At 39.6% G+C, this 24,267-nt stretch overlaps 1 pseudogene; it reads left to right on the top strand.

The window, feature by feature from the left end:
- The first annotated feature begins 13,537 nt into the window (after positions 1-13,537).
- Positions 13,538-22,828, top strand: LOC129485372 (tripartite motif-containing protein 43-like; annotated as a pseudogene).
- The last annotated feature ends 1,439 nt before the right edge of the window (positions 22,829-24,267 follow it).

Raw genomic sequence — 24,267 nt, 5'->3', positions numbered from 1 at the left:
ACTATTTTTCTCTATACTTGTGTGTTATATTATAGTCTTTTACATTAATAAAATATTTTAATAAAAAATAGTGATTTCTTATGCTATAGAGTGATTACATATACTAAAAGTGTAATTTAATCAGTGTCCCAACTAGTGTGCTGAGATAGTGATCCTCTCAGCCTTGGGAGGCCAGGCAGGGCGTGAGGCCTCTGGCTTGGAGCAGTTGCGCATATTCCGCAGTGTGCTCTATGACAAACTGATGTATTCCCACGTATGAAGCGACATGGACACATTAGACTTGATTCCCTGAAAATGCCAGATGAGAGTTTTACGATATTTGTCCATTCCCCTTGGATTTAATACTGACTTTGATTCTTCTACTTCAGAATAATCTTGTATAATTATAAATTTTGATTTGTTATTTTTAATCCACAACCAGAAAATAAAAGAAAAAATATATACACAGACAAATATATGAAAACTCACATAACTGTATATACTACCCATCTTTGTTTCTAAAATACTAATTTTAAGATACATCAATATACCCATCATGATTCTTTCTGAGTGACATACCACACAAATTCACTATGGGTTCTCTAAGGAATCCTCTTAGGCTACTTCTTTCAAAGCCTCTGAAGTTGCCTGCCCAGTGAAGTCTGCAACGAAGCTTTCTCTTCACTTCTCCCTTAGCCTTGCATGGGTCCACTTTCCTTTCAATATCAAACAGAGTATTAGAAATTCCTGGAAATGACTCCCCTGAATACTTGTTGTGGCTGCTTGGAGCATAGATGACATACCAGTTGATAAAACAGTATACTGTTTACTAGTTGCCCAAATGATATGGAAGAGAAACACAAGGGCACTCTACAATTCTAACATTGAATATTTCTAATTTAACAATTTGAACCAGCCACATGTCAACCAAACTTCCACATTAAATCAACTCCAAAGACTATTATGGTCAGGTGCGGTGTCTCAAGCCTGTAGCCTCAGCATTTTGGGAGGCCAAGGTTGGCGGATCACGAGGTTAGGAGTTCGAGACTAGCCTGGAAAGCATGGTGAAACCCCGTCTCTACTAAAAATACAAAAAATTAGCCAGGCATGGTGGCACGTGTCTGTTGTCCCAGGTACTCAGGAGTCTGAGGCAGGAGAATTGCTTGAACCCGGCAGGCAGAAGTCACAGTGAGCTGAGATCATGCCATGCCACTGCAATCCAGGCTGGGCTACAAAGCAAGGCTCCATCCTTTAAAAAATAAATAAATAAATAAAATGGAAAAGACTGGTTTATGAAATATGTGTTAATTAATAATATTTGACTTCGAACAAATAACCTAAAGTGGTAAGTGCTTCAATGCTACAACAGCAACAACGATAAAATAACCACAGCAATCGTGCTTGGTAATAAAGTATTTACTTACAATTTTTCTAATTCTTCAAGATAAACTACACACAGTTGATATTAGTATTTCCCAGAGGAGGAAAGTGAGGTCTGAGAAATCAAGTTGCTAAATGGTTTGTCTCAAGGCACATTACAAATAAGTGCTGATTTTTTAATATATCATAATAAATGATAGCACAACTGTGATCCTTAAAGTCCTGTTTGTGATTAGTCAACCATCTATTGTGGTTTTTTTTTGTCCTTTTTAAAAAAGCCACACTACCATGTTAGCATACTGAACATAAAACATGAAGAAACATCAAAAATAATTTTGTAATGTTTCATATGACCACGACAGACGAATGTTTTATGGAACGGGCAAAGACATTTTCATATCATAGACCTAGAAAGGAAGGACAAACTCTGAAGAGAAAAATAAGGCCAGGAGCGGTGGCTCATTACTGTAATTCCATAAATTTGGGAGGCTTAAGTGGGAGAATTGCTTGAGGCCAGGAGTTTGAGACCATCCTGGGCAACATAGGGACACCCTGTCTCGACAAATAAAAGTACAAATATTAGCGGCACGTGACTGTAGTCTTAGCGATTTTGGAGGCTGCGGTGGAAAGATTGATCAAGCCCAGAAGTTTGAGGCTGCACTGAGCTAAGATTGCACACTGAACTTCAGCTTGGGAGACAGTGTGAGAACCTGTCTCTTAAGAACAACAACAAAATAAGCTGGGGCGATGGGTAAGTTAAAAATATGCTGCCATTGGCCAACCAATCAAACTGTTGAAAACATGCTCTTACTCCCAAGCCAGACACTTTGATAATCCCTGGACAGAAAGATGGAGCCATTTCTGGCTGTCCAATGACCTAACTCCTTTCAATACAGATAAGATCAACCTGGGGATAGTCAATGTTTGGCTGAAAAAAATTATAATAGTCAAGATTTGGGAAGAAAAACACCTCTAAATGTCAAAAATATGAAAAAGAACAAATAAAGATGTGTTGACTATATACCTTACATATAGAGAGATTTACTGGGTTTTGCATATACGTACACAAAAATATATTTAAAATAGGAAAAGGGCTAGAATTATATACACAAGAATATAACCATGATTTCATATTTTTCTGATGGAATTAGGCAGATATTTACTTTCTGCTGTGGCTTTCTTGATATTTACAGTTTCTAAAATAAACATTATTTTAAAATAAGAAACAAAAAGATACTGAAAATAAAGATATGCAAAAATTATATTACATTGTATGAGAGAATATTATATTTGTCATTACTACATATATATTGAAATTTTCTATTGGCTTGCAAGAAATCATCTATGATATTTTTCCACAGTACAAAAAAAAAAGAAAAAATGATATTATAACAGGGAATCATTTTTTCTTTTCCTACCTATAAAAACGTCTATCTGGTAACCCTAAGGATCAATAAATGCTCATTACAGAAACATTGGTTGATTATTCATAATTCTCAATAATATTGGAATGAGAAATAAAATGAATATAGTTATAACTTCATGAAAATGCATTTCTATAGACAAAATAAAAATTTCAGAACAAAACTGAACTTAATCAGTCAGCTCTGGGGATTGGTTCCAGGACACTGACAGAGATCAAAATTTGTGCATACTCAAGTCCAGCAGAAAAGACACGTATACATGAAAAGTAGGCCCCCCTCTTCTGTGGAATTAACAAGCTGAATGTGAAAAAACACTAAACAAATCAAATTGATTTGTCAGAAAAATAATCCAAATTTTAGTGTAAATTATTTAATATTTCATCTTTTGAAGTGATTTTCCGAATAATATAAGTCCAGCATTCTCAGAGTCTGAAAAGACTTTCTGGCTTACCTTGCTCTGCCTCAGTGAGGAAAGGTAGTTGCGGATGTGGAATGTGGAGCCACATCTGACCTCCCTTGTGTTAACTGGCCATAATATATCTCTCACCACATGCCTAATGCCTTTTGACATCCTGGTCTTCTTATTGTTTTTTTTTTTTTTTTTTTTTTTTTTGAGACAGCGTCTCGCTCTGTCGCCCAGGCTGGAGTGCAGTGGCGCAATCTCGGCTCACTGCAAGCTCCGCCTCCCGGGTTCACGCCATTCTCCTGCCTCAGCCTCCGAGTAGCTGGGACTACAGGCGCCCGCCACCGCGCCCGGCTAATTTTTTGTATTTTTTAGTAGAGACGGGGTTTCACCGTGGTCTCGATCTCCTGACCTCGTGATCCGCCCGCCTCGGCCTCCCAAAGTGCTGGGATTACAAGCGTGAGCCACCGCGCCCGGCCTCTTCTTATTGTTAAGACAATGAAGTAGGCAATAATAAAAAAGAAAATATTTCTGAAAAATATGGCTAAGAGTCCCAATGGAACGTAACAGTTTTGCTTTATTTTGTTTTGTTTTTTAGAAAAACATTCATAATTTTCTTACTTTACACATTTTTCATTAGTTCTTTATTGGCCACATCTGAGGTTCTCAGATTCAAGCTCATGTAATGAGTATCATTCTGTGAAAAAAGTTCTGACATATCAAAGCTAAAGGAAAAATAATTGTTGAGGTTTGTTCCGTAGAAATAAATTGACTCACTTAAAAGCCTTTTCTTCTGGATTCATGTCCTTCCTACATTGTGATTTTTTTAATTGTCAAATAAAAATCTGTAAATATCCAATAATCATATGATGCACAATGATAAACAATGTCATACGAAAGTGCTCAGCAAGCCTTCCATATTCGTGATTGTTTTTGAACTCAGGCAGGTGAAGTAGTAGGAGGTGCTCCTTACAATTTTTGTTTTGCAAACATTTATTTCTTCATTTAACCCACGACCACAACCTCCCTGATTCACCAAAAATTGAGTAAATAATCTTTGTTTTGTTTTTTTTGTTTTTTTTTGAGACAGTTTCGCTCTTGTTGCCCAGGCTGGAGTGCAATGGAGTGATCTTGGCTCACCACAACCTACACCGCCCAGGTTCAAGCAATTCTCCTGCCTCAGCCTCCCGAATAGCTGGGATTACAGGCATGTGCCACCATGCCCGGTTAATTTTGTATTTTTAGTAGAGACGGGGTTTCTCCATGTTGGCCAGGCTGGTCTCGAACTCCTGACCTCAGGTGATCCGCTCGCCTCGGCCTCCCAAAGTGCTGGGATTACAGGCATAAGCCACCATGGTTGGCCAATCCTTGTTCTTATGAATCATTTTTATTTATTTATTATATTTATTTTTTTTAAATTTTTTTAAAAGTACAAACAAAAAGATGTATATCAAACATATTAGGATGTTTGCACATGGGAAGATGGGGAATAGAAATAGGGGGTGGGAATTAAGGAAAATAAATGAGAGAGGGACATTCATTTTATGGATCAATGATAATAACTCAATCCTCTATTTGACAAAGAAGAAGGAGAAGGAAAAGGAAGAAAAAGAAAGTGGGATAAAGGATCAGAAAGGGAGGAAAATAGAAAAAAATAGAGTATGACTCCTGGTTAGACCTGTTTTGTTGTCACTTGGTTGGTTGGTTGCTTTCTCTGTTGTATTTTTCGTATGTTTCACCATGTTAGCCAGGCTGGTCTCGAACTCCTAGCCTCAAGTGATCAACCCGCCTCGGCCTCCCAGAGTACTGGGACTACAGGTGTAAGCCACCACGTCCAGTGCCAACATTGCTTCTGGTCTCTGTGGTAGACCTCCCAGATGGGTGGCCGGGCAGAGGCTCTCCCCACATCTCAGACGGGGCAGCCAGGCAGAGGTGTTCCTCACTTCCCAGACAGGGCAGCCGAGCAGAGGCACTCCTCACTTCCCAGACGATGGGCGGCCAGGCAGAGGCGCTCCTCACATCCCAGACAATGGGCAGCCGGTCAGAGACGCTCCTCACTTCCGAGATGGGGTGGCCGTGCAGAGGCACTCCTCACATCCCAGAAGGGGCGGCCGGGCAGAGGCACTCCTCACTTCCCAGATGGGGTGTCCGGGCAGAGACGCTCCTCACTTCTTCCCAGATGGGGCGCCCAGGCAGAGGCGCTCCTCACTGCTTCCCAGAGAGGGTGGCCGGGCAGAGGCGCTCCTCACTTCCCAGACGATGGGCCACTGGGCAGAGGCGCTCCTCACTTCCCAGACGGGGAGGCCGAGCAGAGGCGCTCCTCACTTTCCAGACGATGGGCAGCCGGGCAGAGGCGCTCGTCACTTCCCAGACTATGGGTGGCTGGGCAGAGGCGCTCCTCACATCCCAGACAATGGGCAGCCGGGCAGAGACGCTCCTCACTTCCCAGATGAGGTGGCCGTCGGGCAGAGGCGCTCCTCACTTCCTGGACAGGGTGGCCAGGTAGAGGTGCTCCTCACATCCCAGACGATGGGCGGCCGGGCAGTGGCGCTCCTCACTTCCCAGAAGAGGCGGCTGGGCGGAGGCGCTCCTCACTTCCCAGATGGGGCAGCCACGCAGAGGCGCTCCTCACTTCCCAGATGGGGCAGCCGCGCAGTGGCGCTCCTCACTTCCCAGACGGGGCGGCCGAGCAGAAGCACTCCTCACATCCCAGACGGTGGGCGGCGGGCAGAGGCGTTCCTCACTTCCCAGACGATGGGCGGCTGGGCAGCGGTGCTCCTCACTTCCCAGAGGATAGGTGGCCGGGCAGAGGCGCTCCTTATATACCAGGAGGGGCGGCTGGGCAGAGGCGCTCCTCACATCCCAGAGGATGGGTGGCCTGGCAGAGGCGCTCCTCACTTACCAGACAGGGCGGCCGGGCAGAGGCGCTCCTCACATCCCAGACGATGGGCGGACAGGCAGAGACGTTTCTCCTAGACGGGGTGGCGGCTGGGCAGAGGAGCTCCTCATAACCCAGACGATGGGTGGCCAGGCAGAGACGCTCCCCACCTCCCAGACGGGGCGGCGGCCCAGCAGAGGCTGCAATCCCAGCACCCTGGGAGGCCAAGGCAGGCGGCTGGGAGGCGGAGGCTGCAGCGAGCCAAGACCACGCCACCGCACTCCAGCTCGGGCAACAACGAGTGAGCGAGACTCCGTCTGCAGTTCCAGCACCTCGGGAGGCCGAGGCGGGCAGACCACTGGAGGTCAGGAGCTGGAGACCAGCCTGGCCGAGAAGGCGAAACCGCGCCTCCAGCCAAAGGAGAAAAACGAGGGAGGGGTGGTGGCGCGCAACAGCAATCCCAGGCAGTCCGCAGGCCAGGGCAGGAGAACCATGGGAGCTGGACGCAGGGAGTCTGCAGCGAGCCAGGGAAAGAAAGAAAGAAAGAAAAGGAAGGAAGGAAGGAAGGAAGGAAGGAAGGAAGGAAGGAAGGAAGGAAGGAAGGAAGGAAGGCACTTTGTGATATTTTTAACAAAATCATTTTTTGTATGCAATACTAATATTTGAAAAGATAAGCTTGAAAAAAATAATTTGGCAAAATAAAGTTTACAATCTTTAAAAATAAAAAGTTGGCCCTCTGCATACGTGGGGTTCTTTCCTTCAATACTGTATTTTATTATGTTTTCTTAAGACATGGAATTTTGCTCTTTTGCGAGGGTGGAGTGCAGTGGCTTGATCATACCTCACCACAGCCTCAAACTCCTGGGCTTAAGCAATTCTCCTTCCTCAGCTTCCTAAGTACTTGGGATTACAGTGAATAACACTGGATTTTCTACCTATCTTTGCTTGCTGATGTGAAATCTACAGATCGAAAGGGCTGACCGTATTTTTTAAAAACATTGTGCTTAAGTAGACCTGTGCAATTCAAATCAGTGTTCTTCAAGTATGAAATGTGTATTTTAAATTCCTATAATACGCAAATTAAGAACAATAAAACACATAGCTACCTCATTTTTAAATCTTATAAAATACTATTCTGCTAAAGCTTATGAAAGCACATAAACAGCTGCATGTGCTAATGGGAAAAAAGATAGTGATTTTTATTTACATCGATAATAACTAACTGATAAATCCAGGTATACTAATATAGGCAAGACTTCTTCACCTTAGGTCTCCTAGTAATCTGCTCACAGAAATAATATTAATATTAAATTAAAATAATCTAGTAATGTTTAGTAAGATGCCTGACAAATTATAAATATTTACCAAGTGATAACTAACAATATGTTAATTTTTAAAGCTAAACCTATTAGGAACACATAACATGGTGCTTATTTCAGTCGTTCTACAATATCTAGACGCCTGCTATGAATCAAACGCTCCCTGCTTTCACAGAACTTACAGTCCAAAAGGAGTGATGGGGTTGCTATTGCAATAAGAATGATTCGATCTAATTGAAAGTGTATCAACAAGCTCTGAGTAGATGAACAATGAGTCACTGAATTCAATATACCATTCTGTCACAATGTAATTAACTATTGAGAAACCATCATTACATTAAGAAAGCATTAATTATTATATTCATTCATTTATCTCTTACTTTTTATAATGTAGTTTTACTAACAGTTGGCATTTGGAACTGGCTGATCACCTCCTATGAGCCAATTACTGTTTTGAATGTTTATACAATACATGATTTTTAATCTTCAGAGCAATTCTGCAAGTTGGGCAGGCTAGTAGCCCCATTTCATAGATGAGATACTAAAGGATCAGGAGTTAAATAACTTACCTAAACTCACACTAGATAGTTTTAGAATGAAATGGGAGGTCTACATTGTTCTTTCAACTGCACCGTGTTGACAAAGGAAAAATAGGAATAACTACAACCCCCATAATTTGGATATCAGCTCTAATCAACATTTATGAATTTAGCATCATGAAATCAGATTTTGAAATAGTATATAGTAAATGAAACACAGACTATCTGTTAACAGCTCTCATAAACAGATGAGACAATCAAATAAAACATAATTTCAATAAAATGCTATGGGTTTCTGGATCAAATTCACAATCCATTGCTACAAATACAAAAATTGATGTGGCTACACACATGTAAATGCACAAAGACACACACACACACACACACTTCTCTTTCTCCGTATCCTGTGTTAACACCCTGTATCCTTTGATACAGGGGAAAGAAGTCGTACAAGAAAAGCAGGATGAAGACATGTCTCTTCCTTAGATTTCAAAGTTTTTGTTGAGAAATTCAACATTCAACTTAATTTACTTAGTGAGAAATTACTATTATTATGTGCAATGCACTGCTCTGTTGTTTCAGGAATTGTAAACATCTTATAGAGACACAGACTGGATCTTTACTATCATTTGGAGAAAATGAAACAAATATAGAAATACTCAAGGAAGAAAAAGCTGTGTGTCCTTAACAAACCATAATTCAAATGATGAGGCATTTTGTCAGGGAGAGAAAACATCATTTTTCTTTTAAAGATAGAAAATCAGCTTCATGGAATCTGCTTGCATTTTCATTCTCATTGTTGACCTATTACCCACATAAAAAAAGTTGGAAAGAATTGTGAACAATAAGGAAACAATTCTCCCAATATTCCTCTGAAGATAATGCAGTGCTTATACTAACTGATTAACTCCCTTTACATTTTACCTATATTTGTTGAATAAAATTAATCAAATTATATATACAACTTTACATTCTTTCTGCTTACTTCCTATTTTGTTGTAAATATCTTCTTATATTGTATATGAAATAATCTTTTTTTTTTTTTTTTGAGATGGATTCTTGCTTTGTCGTCCAGGCTGGCCACCTCCTGGGCTCAAGAGCTTCTCCTGCCTCAGTCTCCTGAGTAGCTGGGATTACAGGTGCCTGCCACAACGCCTGGCTAGTTTTGTTTCTTTGTTTGTTTGTGTGTCTGGATTTTTTTGTTTGTTTTTTAGTAGAGATGGGATTTCACCATGTTAGCAAGACTGGTTTCAAACTCCTGACCTCAGGAGTTTTGTCTCACCCACCCAAATTGCTGGAATTACAGGTATGAGTCACCACACCTGACTCTAATCATTGATTCTAATGATTATAAAATGTTCTCATTGGGGAATATCGACTTCTTTAGTAATTTCTCTTCTCTTAGGCAAGAGGTTATTTTGAAATACTTGCTATTATCATTTTAGAACTCAAGTCTTTTTCAAAGCAGTCTTTCATTTCCAAATTTGAGACTTTTTCTTTAGAAATAATTCAAGAAATGAAAATACTGTGACAAAATATAGAACTTTGTGACAGTTCTTGGACACTTTAGAAATATATAGCTATTACTTTCAAAAATATCAATATAATTCACAATATTATCAGAAATCCATGGAGAGCATATGCTTCAGTGTAGCAGACAGAGCAATGGGCACAACCAAGGTGTCAATTGTTATGCTACTGTGAGCAGCAGAACAATAGCAAAAGGGTTCTATCTAATCATTTCAACATGGGAGCAAACTTTTTATTAGGATTTCTTGCTAATATCAAAATATTCAGCTAAAATAATTTTGTTTCCTGGGAAATGATATAAAATATCAGTAAGCATGATAAAATACACTAACACTATGAAATGCAATAATTACTGGATGAGATAAACAGGGTTTCACAGAAAGATGAAGTCTTTCTTCACAAAGAGATTCTCAGATTATTTGAATGATATTTAATAAACTTAGAGTTGACCCCTGAACACCATGGTGGTTGGGGTGCCGAGATCCCATGTAGTCAGAAATCAGCGTATAACGTTTGACTTCCTCAAAACTTAGCTATCAATAGCCTACTGTCGACTAGAAGCCTTAATGATAATATTCACAGTTAATTAATGCATATTTTATATGTTATATGTATACTGTATTTTTACACTAAAGTTATCTAAAGGAAAGAAAATGTTATTAAGAAAATCAAAAGAAAAATATATTTAATATTCATTAATGGAATACTAAATCTAATTAGTGGAAATGGATCATTATAAGGGTTTTCATCCTCATCATCTTCATGTTGAGTAATCAGACAGGGAGGAGAAAAAGGAGGGGTTGGTCTTGCTGTCTCAGGGGTAGCAGAAGCGGAAGAAACTCCAATTATAAGTGACTCACATAGCTCCAACCAGTGTTATTCAATGGTCAACAGTATATATAGGTCAAAAGTTTTAAAACTATATTCTGTAATTTTCTGAATAAAATTAAACTACATTACATAAAAAAATAGAAAATTTCTTGGAATTTCAGGCAGGTAAATTGGGGTGGGGGTTGCTGGAAACTATATACTAGATAAACCATTGTACTATTGCATTTCCACTTAGTTCACATATGTGATTAGCACACATATGATGAGAGAGGCAGTGCTTAGAGATGTAGCAGAAAAGGTAGCCTAGGGTAGTTCAAGATGGGGCTTAGATGCATGGCTGAAGAATCTGTATGGATCATTTACTAATTCAAACATAAAATGAATACTATGAAGAGAAGAGGTGAAATGAAATTACATGTACATTCTGAAAGAAGTAAAGATTTCCCGATGGAAAAGTAAAAACAAATAATATTAAAGACACTCCCAAGCACTAAGAAAGAAATTGGCTCTGTGAGAAAGAGAGAGATATCATCAGCTTAATTATTTATATTATAGGTCATCTTGATGTTTTAAAGGTGATATCCTTAAGGATATAACTTACAATACTTTTTTCTTCAAAATATCAAGTGCCTACTGTGTCTTAATAAGTATTCTAAGCCAATGCAGAAATGAACAAATGAGACAGATTTTCTTGCACCTAAACAGCTAATGAGGTCGCAGGGTGAGAAACACAAGTCGACAAGTCAAAATACAACATTGAAAAGTGAAGCTGGCACAGTGGCTCTGGCCTGTAATACCAGCACTTCAGGATTCTGAAGCAGGAGGATCACTTGTGCTTTGCAGTTCCAGACCAGCCTCAGCAACAAAGTGAGAGCCCATCTCTAAGAAAAGATAAACAAGAATAGCTGGGGATGTGGCATGTTCCTGTATTCTCAGACACTGGCTTAGATGAGAGGATTGCTTGAAATTGGGAAGTCAAGGCTGCAGTGAGCTGGTATGGCACCATGCTTAAGAATGGATGACAGAGCAAGATCCTGTTTTGAAAAAAAAAAAAATTGGTAGAGAAACGCATTGTGATAAGTGCTTTAGAGAAAAATACATCAGGAAAGGAAAATAAATTAAGTATCATAGACAAAATTGATTTTTGTTGTGTTTTGTTTTTGTTTTTGAGACAGAGTCTCGCTCTGTCACCCAGGCTGGAGTGCAGTGGCGTGATCTCAGCTCACTGCAAGCTCCGCCTCCCGGGTTCACGCCATTCTCCTGCCTCAGCCTCCCGAGTAGCTGGGACTACAGGGGACCACCACCAGGCCAGGTTATTTTTTTTGTATTATTAGTAGAGACGGGGCTTCACCATGTTAGCCAGGATGGTCTCGATCTACTGAACTCGTGATCTGCCTGTCTCGGCCTCCCAAAGTGCTGGGATTACAGGCATGAGCCACTGCGCCCGGCCCAAAATTGAATTTATAATATCATGGTCAGAAAAGACCTAGTATAGAATATATTTGGGCAGATACCTAAGGGAGGCTAGAAACGAAGGCGCATGGCTATTTCATGTATTTCAGCTTTTTCCTAGCTTTTTAGGAAGTGATAACTACATTAAAATATCTAAATGTAAACTGATTATTTCTCCACAGCATATTTGCCCCCATTTTCTGTTATGAAGCTTCTGATATAAAGGAGAAGGAATGAGAATAGAGAAAACTGAAGCCAGATCTCAAGGTTGAGAGAAACTTACTTATGATCAGTAGAGTCTCATAATACGTATGGCAATTTAAGCATGGTAGGTGAGTGTTATTCCGTGGGAAATGAATCAAAATCTTACTGGGAATACTGAAAGTAAATAGGTCAAGTGTATATGGAGACCAGAGACAAGTGCTCTGCTGCCTTTGGCCCAGAGCACAAGCAACATCTTAAAGCTTCATTACTTGTTTCTCAATATAAGAGGAGAAGAGAATGTCTGCCTATTGACCTCAACAGCCTCCTCCTGCAACTAATCATCCTTCATTCCCCTTGTCCCTGAATTCCCTTGACCCGCCCCTCCTTCATTTGATTGGCTCTGTGTACTTGTTAGAATCAGAAGGTCGGGGGGAACTGTGGCTTCTGAACATGTACGCTAGACTCTACCCATATCCAGCCCTGTGACCCTACAAACATGCTCAACTGAATTCCTTCCATAGAGATACTCTTCCTGCTGAGTTTCTCTCCTCTGCTCCTAGAGCCAAATGGCATCTCCTGTCCTATCCCTGGATGGCTTAACCCAGGAAATTTCCTGGATCCAAGAGGAGTCAGATAAAGGAATGGTGGCCTTGTGGGTGCTGAGATTCTCATAGAGATAAAGGGGATATCCTGAAATCTAGGGTTTCTTCCTTCCCTTTTCCCTCCCTTACGGCTTCTGCTGCTCCTGGGAGCTTTGCTCTATCTCTCATCCAGCTCAGACTGTTGCTGAGCCTGATAGTCTTTGCATAGCCAAGGTGGTTCTTGAAGAACTCTTGTCTGCACGAGGTCTGAGCTGCTTCTCCAGAATCTGCAGCACGGGTTTCCATAACTGCATGAAGATCTGGAGCCGCCGGTAACTAGGCAGAGAGTGTTCTCATGTGTCTGACATGGCATGTCACTCCTCTCCATGAGCGGTAGAATAAATGCATTCAGATGAAGCCCTGCCATCATTACTTTGTCAAGTAGAAATGCATTTCAATTTACCTCAGAGCAACATGTCCTACACTACCGTGGCCCAGGGAGATCCCTGAGATGGAGCTTTGTAGACTTTCCCTCCTTTACCCATTGAGCTGGGATGAGCAATGCCAGGTATTATAGGAGGGAATCCTACATCCTGTGGTTGCTGAGAGGTCCTTGAAAGCCTTCATCTGGAGCATGAGGAGCAGGAGAAATGTCCCTTCTGGAGTGGAGGCCGACAGTGTTCTTAGATTAAATTCTTACATTACAATAAAAGTGAATCGCCTGGGCACGGTGGCTCATGCCTGTAATCCCAGCACTTTACTAACCACTCTACTAAAAATGCCAAAAAAAAAAAAAAAATTAGCCAGCCATGGCAGTGGGCACCTGTAATCCCAGCTACTTGGGAGGCTGAGGCAGGAGAATTGCTTGAACCTGGGAGGCAGAGGTTGCAGTGAGTCGAGATCACTTCACTGCACTCCAGCCTAGGCAAGGCAATAGAGCAAGACTCCATCCAAAAAAAAAAACAAAAAACTTCTGTTTTGAAAAGACTGAATCATCATCTATCTTAACACCCCCCTATGCCCCCTGAAATGCAGTCAGTTGAAAGAAAGGGGTTGGTCTTCAGAGATTTATATAAGGACACTTCAAGAGCCAAGCTCATTCTTCTCCAGAACCCACCGAGTGGCTTTGCAACTGGCCTTGGAGACTGCCAAAAGCTACCGGCACTTCATGGTGAGGCTCTGATCCCTGAACTGAATTCATCTTATTTGACAGCAGGCTCTGGTGAGAACATAGATATTTTTCTGAGGTAAGTACACAATTTCCAGAGTAGGAGCTACTATTAGGTTACAAACCAAAACAAGCCAAATTTGGGGACTTTAATTTATCTGCAAACTTAGATTATTTTTAGATGAAATGATCTCATTTTCTGAGTTTTAAAAACGGCTGCATTTCTTTTTTAAAATTATTCTAAACATAATCCGTAGGTTTACAAGCTCCATTTACTTAACCTATTTACAAATTAACATTTTCGTCACCTGTCTTGCTACATGTTCCTCAAATTAATGTTATCATTAATTTTTTACTTAATGTATTTCTAAGTTATTTGTGTAGATTGTTAGCGTTTTGCAATAGTTTCCAAATATCTAGTAGTTTTTTAATCTCTGTGGGTTCTATAAATGGCTTATGGGTGTTGTAATTTATGTGTATAAATGTGTTACATTCTACCGTACTAGTGGTAATGTGCCTGTGTTACAATGTATGGCTATATATACGTAGAGAGTGCATTGGATGATTCGGGCAAACATTTTTTTCTAAAAAATGGTAAGAGTCTCTTCACAAACTTCAGTCTGTCAAAGAAAGCAAGAAATGAGTATTTCTGCAGAAAAGTCTCACTGGCAATCATGCAGAAATATCAGAAATAGAGGGATCATATATTTATACAGTGTAGAAACTAGGATTTAGGTTTTTCATTTCTTTGTTTCTTTGTTTGCTTTAGACAGGGCCACCCAGGCTGGAGTGCAGTGGTGGAAATAAGACTCACTATTGCCTCTACTTCTCACTTCAAGCAATCCTTCAGCCTCATCTCCCAAAGTAGCTGGGACTACAGGCATGGGCCCTCATGTTCGGCCATTATACATACATATATATTTATAGAGATAGGCCGACCTAGACATTTTGCCATGTCGCCAGTCTAGAACTCCTGAGCTCAAAACACCCTGCCTGACTTGGCCTCCCAAAATACCGTGATTTACAGGCTTGAGCCACCTTGCTTGGCCTAGGTTTTTTTTTCCTCTTTTCTTTTTTTCAAAACATACATTTAAAACTCTGACTTACTCTCTAGTGCCTATTAGTATTGCATAATAGTAACTCGTTTTCTGACTGCGTGAAAGAGTAATGATAATGCTTCCAAAGAGCTTAGAAAATATTTCTATCCTTTGTGTACTCTCCTACAGTTTATCAATCTTTTTGTAATTTTAATTACCTGTCTTTTAAAAATGTCATAATGTTAACCAGTATATCCCCAAATTAACAGACAGTCCAGGAACAGTAAACACGCCAGAAAGTTTTTGTTGATTGAATTAACATAGCAGCCTTGAAAAGCGATGATTGTTTGTTTTACCTTGGAGAATTGCCTTTACCTCGATTTGTCTGTTTTATCTTGGAGAGTAAAGGCTAGCTTTTTCTGATTGGGGTCTAAGTATGAGTTTTGCTCTAATATTTTCTAGCAGGGTCTTTCTGGAAAAGTCACGATGGATGGTTGTTACAGTTAAATAAAAAAGTGAGAGTGGAAGAGCTTAGTTAGCTCGCCTTCTCTAAACCAATCACTGGCAATTAAGAGTGTTACTGATTCTCAGACCATTCAAGACTCAACCCTTGAGTTTACAGGTTGATGAAACCTGTGAAGCCCAAGCAATTTGGTGGACACTAACCCCTCAAAAAATCCGACATTCTTCTATGAAAGAAAATAGAGTTTGGAAAGCTGGCCCTGTGTTGATTGGAGAACAGTCACGTTTTCCTACAGAGGTCGATATCTCTTAGTGCCTTGGTTTTCTGTTTTTCCTATCTCTGTCGTTGCAAATTAGAGCCTATTCTTCTCTAGAAAGAAAGGATATTATTCAATCACAACCTGATTCAAACTTTGCTTGGACCTTTGTCTCTCCAGGGTAGAAGATTAAATTCTTGTGGTTTTCTTTCCTTAGGAAAGTGGACTCAGACTTCTCACATGCCTTCCAGAAGGAACTCACCTGTGTCATCTGCCTGAACTACCTGGTAGACCCTGCCACTGTCTGCTGTGGGCACAGCTTCTGTAGGCCCTGTCTCTGCCTTTCCTGGGAAGAAGCCCGAAGTCCTACCAACTGCCCTGCATGCAGGGAACCATCACAGAACAAGGACTTCAAAACCAATATTCTTCTGAAGAACTTAGTGACCACTGTGAGAAAAGCCAGTCTCTGGCAATTCCTGAGCTCGGAGAAACAAATATGTGGGACCACAAGGAAACAAAGAAGATGTTCTCTGACATGGACAAGAGTCTGCTCTGTTTGCTGTGCTCCAACTCTCAGGAGCACGGGGCTCACAAACACTATCCCACTGAAGGGGCAGCTGAGGAACACCAGGTAAGAGATAGCTCTGCGACCACCTGAAAGCTGGAAGTTGGCAGATTTAAAGAGATTAGAAGGACGATGAGAATCATCATGGTGATTACTCCATTCTTCACTGAGTGCCAGGTGCTGTTCTAGGTACCAATGATGGAATTTTGAATAAAATATGCAACTCTACCTTCCTTCATGGAGCTCGGACCCAAACAGAGCGTGAACAAGTAAATGTCATTATTATTGTGTCTACAGTTCAATGCTAAAGGCATTGAAAAGCCACCAAAACTACTAGCGCAAAGAAACGTATTTTGGAAATATATTTAATATTATTGGACAAACGAATATGGGAATAGCACACTACAAAATCTGGGGCTAGCATAGTGGGTTCTGAAGCAGGATGTTTCCCTGAACATTAGTCAGGTTACAGGAAATCTTCACTTTTCAGTTCCCTAAACTGTTCCGCCTTCTGAAACCTCAAACTGAAAAATATCCATTGAGGATGAGCAGTGAAAAATTTGTTTTTCTTTCCCCTTTCTAATGTATTTATGTATTATATCCCTTGCTTGCATATACCACTCAGAGTGTGGAATATATGGTGTTTCATTTTCTGTTGTTCAAACTCGTAATTCTTTTGCAGGAGAAGCTCTTAAAGCAAATGAGGATTTTATGGAAAAAGATTCAAGAAAATCAGAGAAATCTAAAGGAGGAGAGAAGAACAGCCTTCCTCTGGAGGGTAAGTATGAGACCGTGAGTCCTCACGACCAGCTTGAGACAGGCATGCTGAGAGCATTTATATTAGCAACTTGAGTTGAAATTTTCATATACCAGATTTTGTCATGTGTTTATTCGTAGGCTGGAAAACAACTAGACTGTTCAATATAACAATTGTTCAGGTTTTCTGTGAATGCTTTTCAGATAAACAAAAATAGATATAAATTCTGAAGGACAAGTAGGTGCTTAAAATTAGTAAGTATTTCAGGCAGAGATTTCTGTATAAACGAATTATGTAATATTGATTAAATAGTATATAATTGAGGAATAAAGGCATTTAATGGTGAATATGATGTTGTCCAGGGACAAAAAAGCAGGTGGGATCAGTAATTTAAGAAATGTGCCTGTGCTGGTGAAATCTGACAGCAAAGGACCCAGATGATTCCAGCTCAAGTAGGAGAAAATATAACAGGATGAAAAGCTGAGGAGAAGGGACAAGAAATGACCGGGGGAGTGAGAGAATAAATATGTCAATATTGAGAGGAGAAACACAATGGAATGGAGATTCATGTTCTTAGAATGGCAGGGCAATTCAGAGCCTGTGGTTTTTGAGGGAAGAAAGATGGGAGACAGAAAAGAAGTAGTCGGTTTGAGAGATGGGGGTTAAATTTTTTACTAAGGTCCTTTCCGTGTGATGGCTTCTGATCCTGATTATAATATACTAACAACATCTCTACTTAGAGTGATTGTTTGGGCTGTGAAGTACAAAGGTTTGAGACTACAAACTAATTGAATAACAAAGATTATATATATTATTGATGACAATTTAACAATCAATCATTAATTTTAGTTGTTTTCTAATGGTATTTCAGATTTAAGAGGACATATATTTAAACATTTAAATCTAAAGGGCTTTTTTGCAGGTGTTCGAGAATTGATGAATTACACAAATTTTGAAGGAAGGTCTTGATTAACTCATCATCCTGTTTGTAAAGGGTGGAAAATAAAAGAAGGAATGAGGAGGATGAATTTGTGGGTTCTGTGAGGTGGAAGTAGACCTAAGCATTTAGCCTACAAAATCCATGTCCCTACAGAGTGATGTGGTTTTATGGGCACAGATGATCAGGAATTAGTATAAGAAGCTGCATCCAGTTCTCCATAGAGGAGAAAAACAACATTTAGAGAGACTGAACAAAGAATACCAAGAGATTTTTCAGCAACTCCAGAGAAGTTGGATCAACATGGATCAAGAGTAAACACTTGAAAGAAATGTATCAGGAACTAATGGAAATGTGTCATAAACCAGATGTGGAGCTGCTCCAGGTAAGAACCGAAAGAAAGCTTTATGGAATTGTGCAACTAGACTTCCATAGAACGTTTTCTACCACAAGCTTCCTCCTCCAGCACATTTCATTCAAACTCTGGAAGAAAAAAGTTCATGTGAAAATTATATTTTTGTTTCCATAGGATAGTATAAAGAAATTAGGGAAAAACTAACATTTCCTTCTTCCTCCTTTTGCGAAGTCCTAGGTTTGAAATGCTCTTGATTTGAGCCACATTACCCTTCGGGGACTAGCCCTCAAAAAGACCACATTGTAGACAGCTGCAGCAATGCGCAGTCACTACTCACACCTTTCCCTCTCACTCAAATTTAGGGTCCTGAATTTATCAGAAATAGATTATGTCAATAGGTCTTACAGGTATAATAAGTGTTAGAGATGAGAATACATTTTAAAACTGTTGCAGTGATAGTATGTGGTAATTCTAAAGTTTTCGAAACCTAAATAGCAGATCCGCAGAATAGCAACTTGTTTGTTTGTTTGTTTGTTTGTTTTGAGAGGGAGTGTTCTGTCATCCAAGCTGAAGTCCAGTGGCCCAATCTCAGCTCACTGCAACTTCTGCCTCCCTGGTTCAAGCGATTCTCCTACCTCAGCCTCTCTAGTATCTGGGAATAAAGGTATGCACCACCGCACACAACTAATTTTTTTTGTATTTTTGGTAGAGATGGGTTTTTGCCATGTTGTCCGGGCTAGTCTGGAACTCCTGACCTCAGGTGATCCATCCACCTTGGCCTCCCAAAGTGCTGGGATTACAGGTGTGAGCCACCTCACCCAACAGGAATAACAACTTTCTAAAGAAGTCATTTTTTTTTTCTCTCTCTCTCTACAGGATTTGGAAGACATGGTGGCAAGGTATGTTATTTGCCATCAGTGCAAGCTGGAGCACAAGGCATGCTATGAAAAACATCAAGCTGTTTCCAACAAAGTGAAAACATAATTTACTAACACCACAATGTGTCAGAGTGATTGTGTGGGTGTGTGTCTGTACTCATGTGTTTGTGTTGTATGTTGAATGTTACCTATGCCTTTTATCAGACATTAACCTTTTCTTACTTTTCCAAGTAACTCAGGGGGTTATGTTTTGAAGAGTTCAATGCAGAAGTTGCTAGAATAAGATTGCCTCTTTTTAGGATTCAGAATCATAATTATAGATCAACTATTTGGTGGCAGATAGGGAGAGAGGCATTTATTTTTCAGTGGAAGTAGGTTAGAAATGGAGTGAAGAGTTAGAAAGACTCCCTAAAAGCCAGAAACCCATCCTAGGATTGTGGAGGTACATTACAATGTCAGAAGTGGGTTTGAATGAAGCATTTTCTGTTGGAATCTATTTCTTAAACACAGACATCAGAAACTTAACCAACTCAACCTACTTCCTTGCAGGAGTGAGTCCGTGCTGCTGCACGTGCCCCAGCCTGTGAATCCAGAGCTCACTACAGGGCCCATCACTGGGCTGGTGGATAGGTTCAACCGCTTTCTATGTGAGTGTCACCCTCTTGGTGGGATCCACATGCAATGCCTTCAATTCTGGTTTTCTATGGGCAGCTTTCCCAGTGTAATGATCTTTCATCTAGAAGAAAATAGCCTGTGAATAGGTATTTATATTTATAGTTTCATTGTCATCAAACAGACAAAACTAAATAAAAGATGGTGGAATCAGCCATATAACAAATTTCTTAGAAAAGTAAAATGTGCAGAAGAGCTCTTTAGGATGTAGAACCATTCATGTATGTTTTAACCGTGATACAATTTCCTGTATACAATTATTACAGGAAGTATACAGAACTGAATTAATTCAGGACATTTCAATTTCAAATTCAGTGCAGTTAATGACTGATTTGAGTGACAGTGCTTTTTCAAATACATTTCAGGTGAAGTTTCATAGCATTTATAATTTTAATCATGTGCATTTTAATCATCTAAAGCATACACGAGTAACTTATATAACAATGCAAATCTTGAGAATCTGTGACCGATAGGAACGTGATTTGTTGGTTGATGAGGCCTTAGATAGAACTCCAGGATAGATCATGATAAATCCAGCAGATAAAAGATATCTGTGCCTGAATCTGGCATGAAAGTCAGATAATTCTTGCAAGGAAGCTGCACTTTTCAGAAGGCAGATTGAGATTTTCTCTTTAAATATGAATTGACTAGATTAAGTGGCAGATTATAATATTTTTGGCAAAGTGATAACTTTTTTATTTGGGTCTAAGAATGGCTCCCCACCTCATCTCCTGTCCCAAGCCTCCTGCTCTGCCCTGACAGAGAAGAGACAATGAAGGTTAATTTTATTGCTATGGACTTGGCTGCAGTGCAAGAGCTTCCAGTTTTCAGTTGTTATGAAAGGTCGCTAACTAGACATAGACATGACCTTCGTCCCGTTTATACTTTTTGAGTTTATAGAAATTGCGATCATTGAAGTTTAGGCGTTTCCTTGTGCAGATATCCTAACACCCTTTGATTCCAATATTTTTGCAGACAGAAGTTTCTTTCTAATCTTGACCTGTGTTTTCTTGTGAGAATCTCTTTCTTATCTGAACCTAAGAATTTATAAACTGCTTTTCACTGGAACATTCTCTTTTTTCCACCGTGGAAATTTCCTTCACTTGGGAAGTAACCAATTACAATATCAGGCTGTTTGAGGATGTCAGAAGTTTGATGTTGAGACATGAATCTTTGCATTCTGACAGATCTGACAATTTTGCTGCATGAGGAGCCTGGGTCTTCTCCTTTGGCAAACACTACTGGGAACTGGATGTGGACAACTCTTGGGACTGGGCTCTGGGAGTCCGTACGGACTCCTCGATAAGGAAGGATAGCACAATCGTTAAATCTAAGCACATATTTCTTCCTTTATGTGCCTGCTGTCCTGAACCATATTTCCAGGGATAACCTGGCATATGTAGACACTATGTAAAGCCCACATCCATTAGAAGTTTATAACACTATGTTTTCATGTGACTATTTTCTTATTCCTGCAGTGCATATTTCCTGGGATAATAAAATAACCACTTGGTACATTCCCCTTGTTTGAAGTTCTGAGACAGCTACTCTTTGGTTCTGATGATCTCAACATTGCCCCAACTCCAACAAAATCTAAGTGTTTTCTTGATGGCGAGACCTGCCATTCACCCTTCGAAGATATTACTGAGAGGTGGATGTTGGGCAGTGTTGGAACTGGGCTGTTGGATTTTGCAATGATTCTTGGACAATGAGAAATGACATGCTGGTTAACTCCAAGAAAATTTTTCTACTTTTTTGTGTCAAGAAGGCTACCGGTGTCATATCAAGACCACTTCCCCACTATTATCTCAGTATCCAGAAAGGCCTCTAGGCCAGATTGGGGTGTTTCTAGATGATGAATGTGGCATCGTAAGCTCTGTTAATGTGGCCAACAGTTTTCTCATTTGTAGCCTCTCTGGTTCTTTCCCTTACCCTCTTACAAGATTGCTTTGCTATGCTTTCTTGGATTTGCACTCAAAGAATCAGAGATAGGTCAGTAACATGACTGAAGGTATCAGAAACACCAACTTCTGAGAATGCTAACCTACTGAATACTTGACATTCTTTATCTTTTTCTATGAAACTTTGTACCATTTTTAAAAGTGTGGAGGTATGCATTTGTTTTGATTTTCATTAAACTACTCTCTCTTAGAATACTGGACATGTCTTTTCTTTTATGCTGTATCTTTTCTTTCCCTTGATTTCCAAGCCAGCCCAGGTAAATGAATACCCGAGTGTGTTTATCCAAACTGATGGGTTAATGCAAGAGCACAGGTTACTTCCTCCTGAACTGGAATTTTCTTTTCTCTGTTCCACATCTGCTAAGTCCCATTTCATCAAGTGTAAGTTCCAACATTTCTTCAGGGAATTCTTTCTTTAGCTCCTGGACTAGATTAGGCTATTTGTTTTAAAGACTCAGAAAACCTTACACTTTTCTTTGTAAAACTCACAGTGTAATAGTAGGCATCTTTTCTGCTTCTCAGATTACAAGAAGAGGATTGTGTTTGTACTACACACAGGTATATTCCAAGAAAGTACACAATGCTTAAAATACAACTGATATTCATTAATTGTCTGTTTGAATAAAAGAATAAATGCACAAAATAATTGATAAAAACATATTATACAACTGTTTAAAGGGCTGCCAAATTTACCCCTGTATTCCTTTTGATTTTGGCTACCGAATGTAACCAAAATCAACAGGGATACTGAGAAATATTATTTAATAAAGTTATAAATTGGACTGCTTATCCAATTGATAGGCTCAGTCAATTTTCTTTAGCTCAGGAACAAACTATCGTTGGACACAGATCTTAAGAGAGTGACAATGATACAGATAAAAAGACTGAAAACCTGTAAGATTTTAGTAATTTCACCGATGGCATCCTACAGAAAATTACCTGGGAACATGTCATTACCAGAATAGAAAGTAAGACTCGCTTTTTGCTTCAGAAAATACAGAATACTCAGAAGCCTCATTACATTTTAAGAAAACTGCAAATTTATTTAGGTCTTTGAAGTTTTTAAAATACACGTGCAGTAAAATATCCTTATTATCGGAAATACCTATATTTTGATTGTGTTAATTTTGTATGAAGACTTTCCTTAAGTATCGACTGGAAATTGGTTCCAGGACTCCCCACAGATGCCAAACTCCTTAGATGCTAATAATCCTCAGATGTCCTTACATAAGATGGGGAAGTCTTTGCATGTAGCCTAGGCACATCCTCCAATGTACTTTAATTATCTCTAGATTACTTAAAATACTTAATGCAATGTAAATGCTATGTAAGTAGTTGTTACACTGTATTATTTAGGGAATAATGATGAGCAAAAAATGTCTGCACATGTTCAGTGAAATGTAATCATTCCATTTTTTTCCTGAATTATTTAATCCATGATTAGTTGAATCCATGAGTGCAGAACCCATGCACATGGAGGTCCAACTGTATATCAAATATCATATTTAATGGTGTATTTTCTAGTATTTAATCTAATTACTGACAATATGGCACACAACAAACATATCAACAGTTTCTGATATGTGTTTTTTGAATTTATTTAAAGCAATCTAGGAATGCCTCCTTTAATGAGGATTGCTGAGAACAAAGTCTAAAAAGGCCGACTCCATTTATAAAGAGTAACTCTGATCCAAAAGTTTAATGACAGATAGGTTGCATAATGGGTTATTTCAATGATAGGAGGAATGCAAACATACAATTCTGGAGTCATTTATATTTTAATAGCATTATACTGTTTTAACCATCCTCATCTTGTATATAATCTCATTGTATATTAGAATACTACTATTAGAGCAATAAAGAAGAATAGATAAACACGGTCAACATTTTGCCTTTGTTTTGTTTTGTTTTTGAGACAGGCTCTCACTCTGTTGCCCAGGTTGGAGTGTACTGATGAGATCACGTCTCACTGCCGCCTCGACCTCCCTAGATCAAGCAATCCTCCAACCTCAGCCTCCCAAATAACTGGACTACAGGCTGAACTGTCGTGCCTGAGTAATTCTGTTCTTGCTGTTGCTGGAAAGAGAGGGTCTCACCCTGTTGCCCAGGCTTCTCTCAAGCTCCTAGTTCAAGTCATCCTCCCACCTCAGCCTCTAACAGTTCTGGGACTATAGGCATAAGCCACTATGCCAGGCCTAAATACAGCCAATTCAACTGAAGTTTAAATTATTTGTGTTTCACTCTCTTTCATTATAAGAATAATGTGTGTCTTAAAATGTGTTCTTGAACATGAATTACTTTATGATTGCCCCTTCATAAGAATAGTTCTTAATGTTTAAGAATAATTCACAAAAATATGAAAATTCCTTCATAAACAATGACTTGAATTAATAGAAGGAATACTAGATACAGGCAGTGGATAATCAAATTTTAAGTGAATTATCTTATTCTGTCCTACAATTGTAAGAGAAAGTGATCCTCCCACCTCAGCCTCTCAAAGTACTAGGAATTATAGGCGTGAGCCACCAGGCCTGGCATAAATATGGCCAATAATTTAAACTTCAGTTGAATTGGCTGTTCTTATAAGTTTATGAGAGAAATATGTTTCTCTTATACTTGTGAGGACTGGATGAGATAATGCACATACAACCTCCACTGATAGGGTAGAATCTCCACCCCGAACAGCAGGTCTAGCATT

This window comes from Symphalangus syndactylus, chromosome 6, assembly GCF_028878055.3.
Source record: "Symphalangus syndactylus isolate Jambi chromosome 6, NHGRI_mSymSyn1-v2.1_pri, whole genome shotgun sequence".
NCBI lineage: Eukaryota > Metazoa > Chordata > Mammalia > Primates > Hylobatidae > Symphalangus > Symphalangus syndactylus.
Note: the sequence above shows the minus strand (reverse complement) of the source record. Positions and strands in the feature narration are given on the sequence as shown.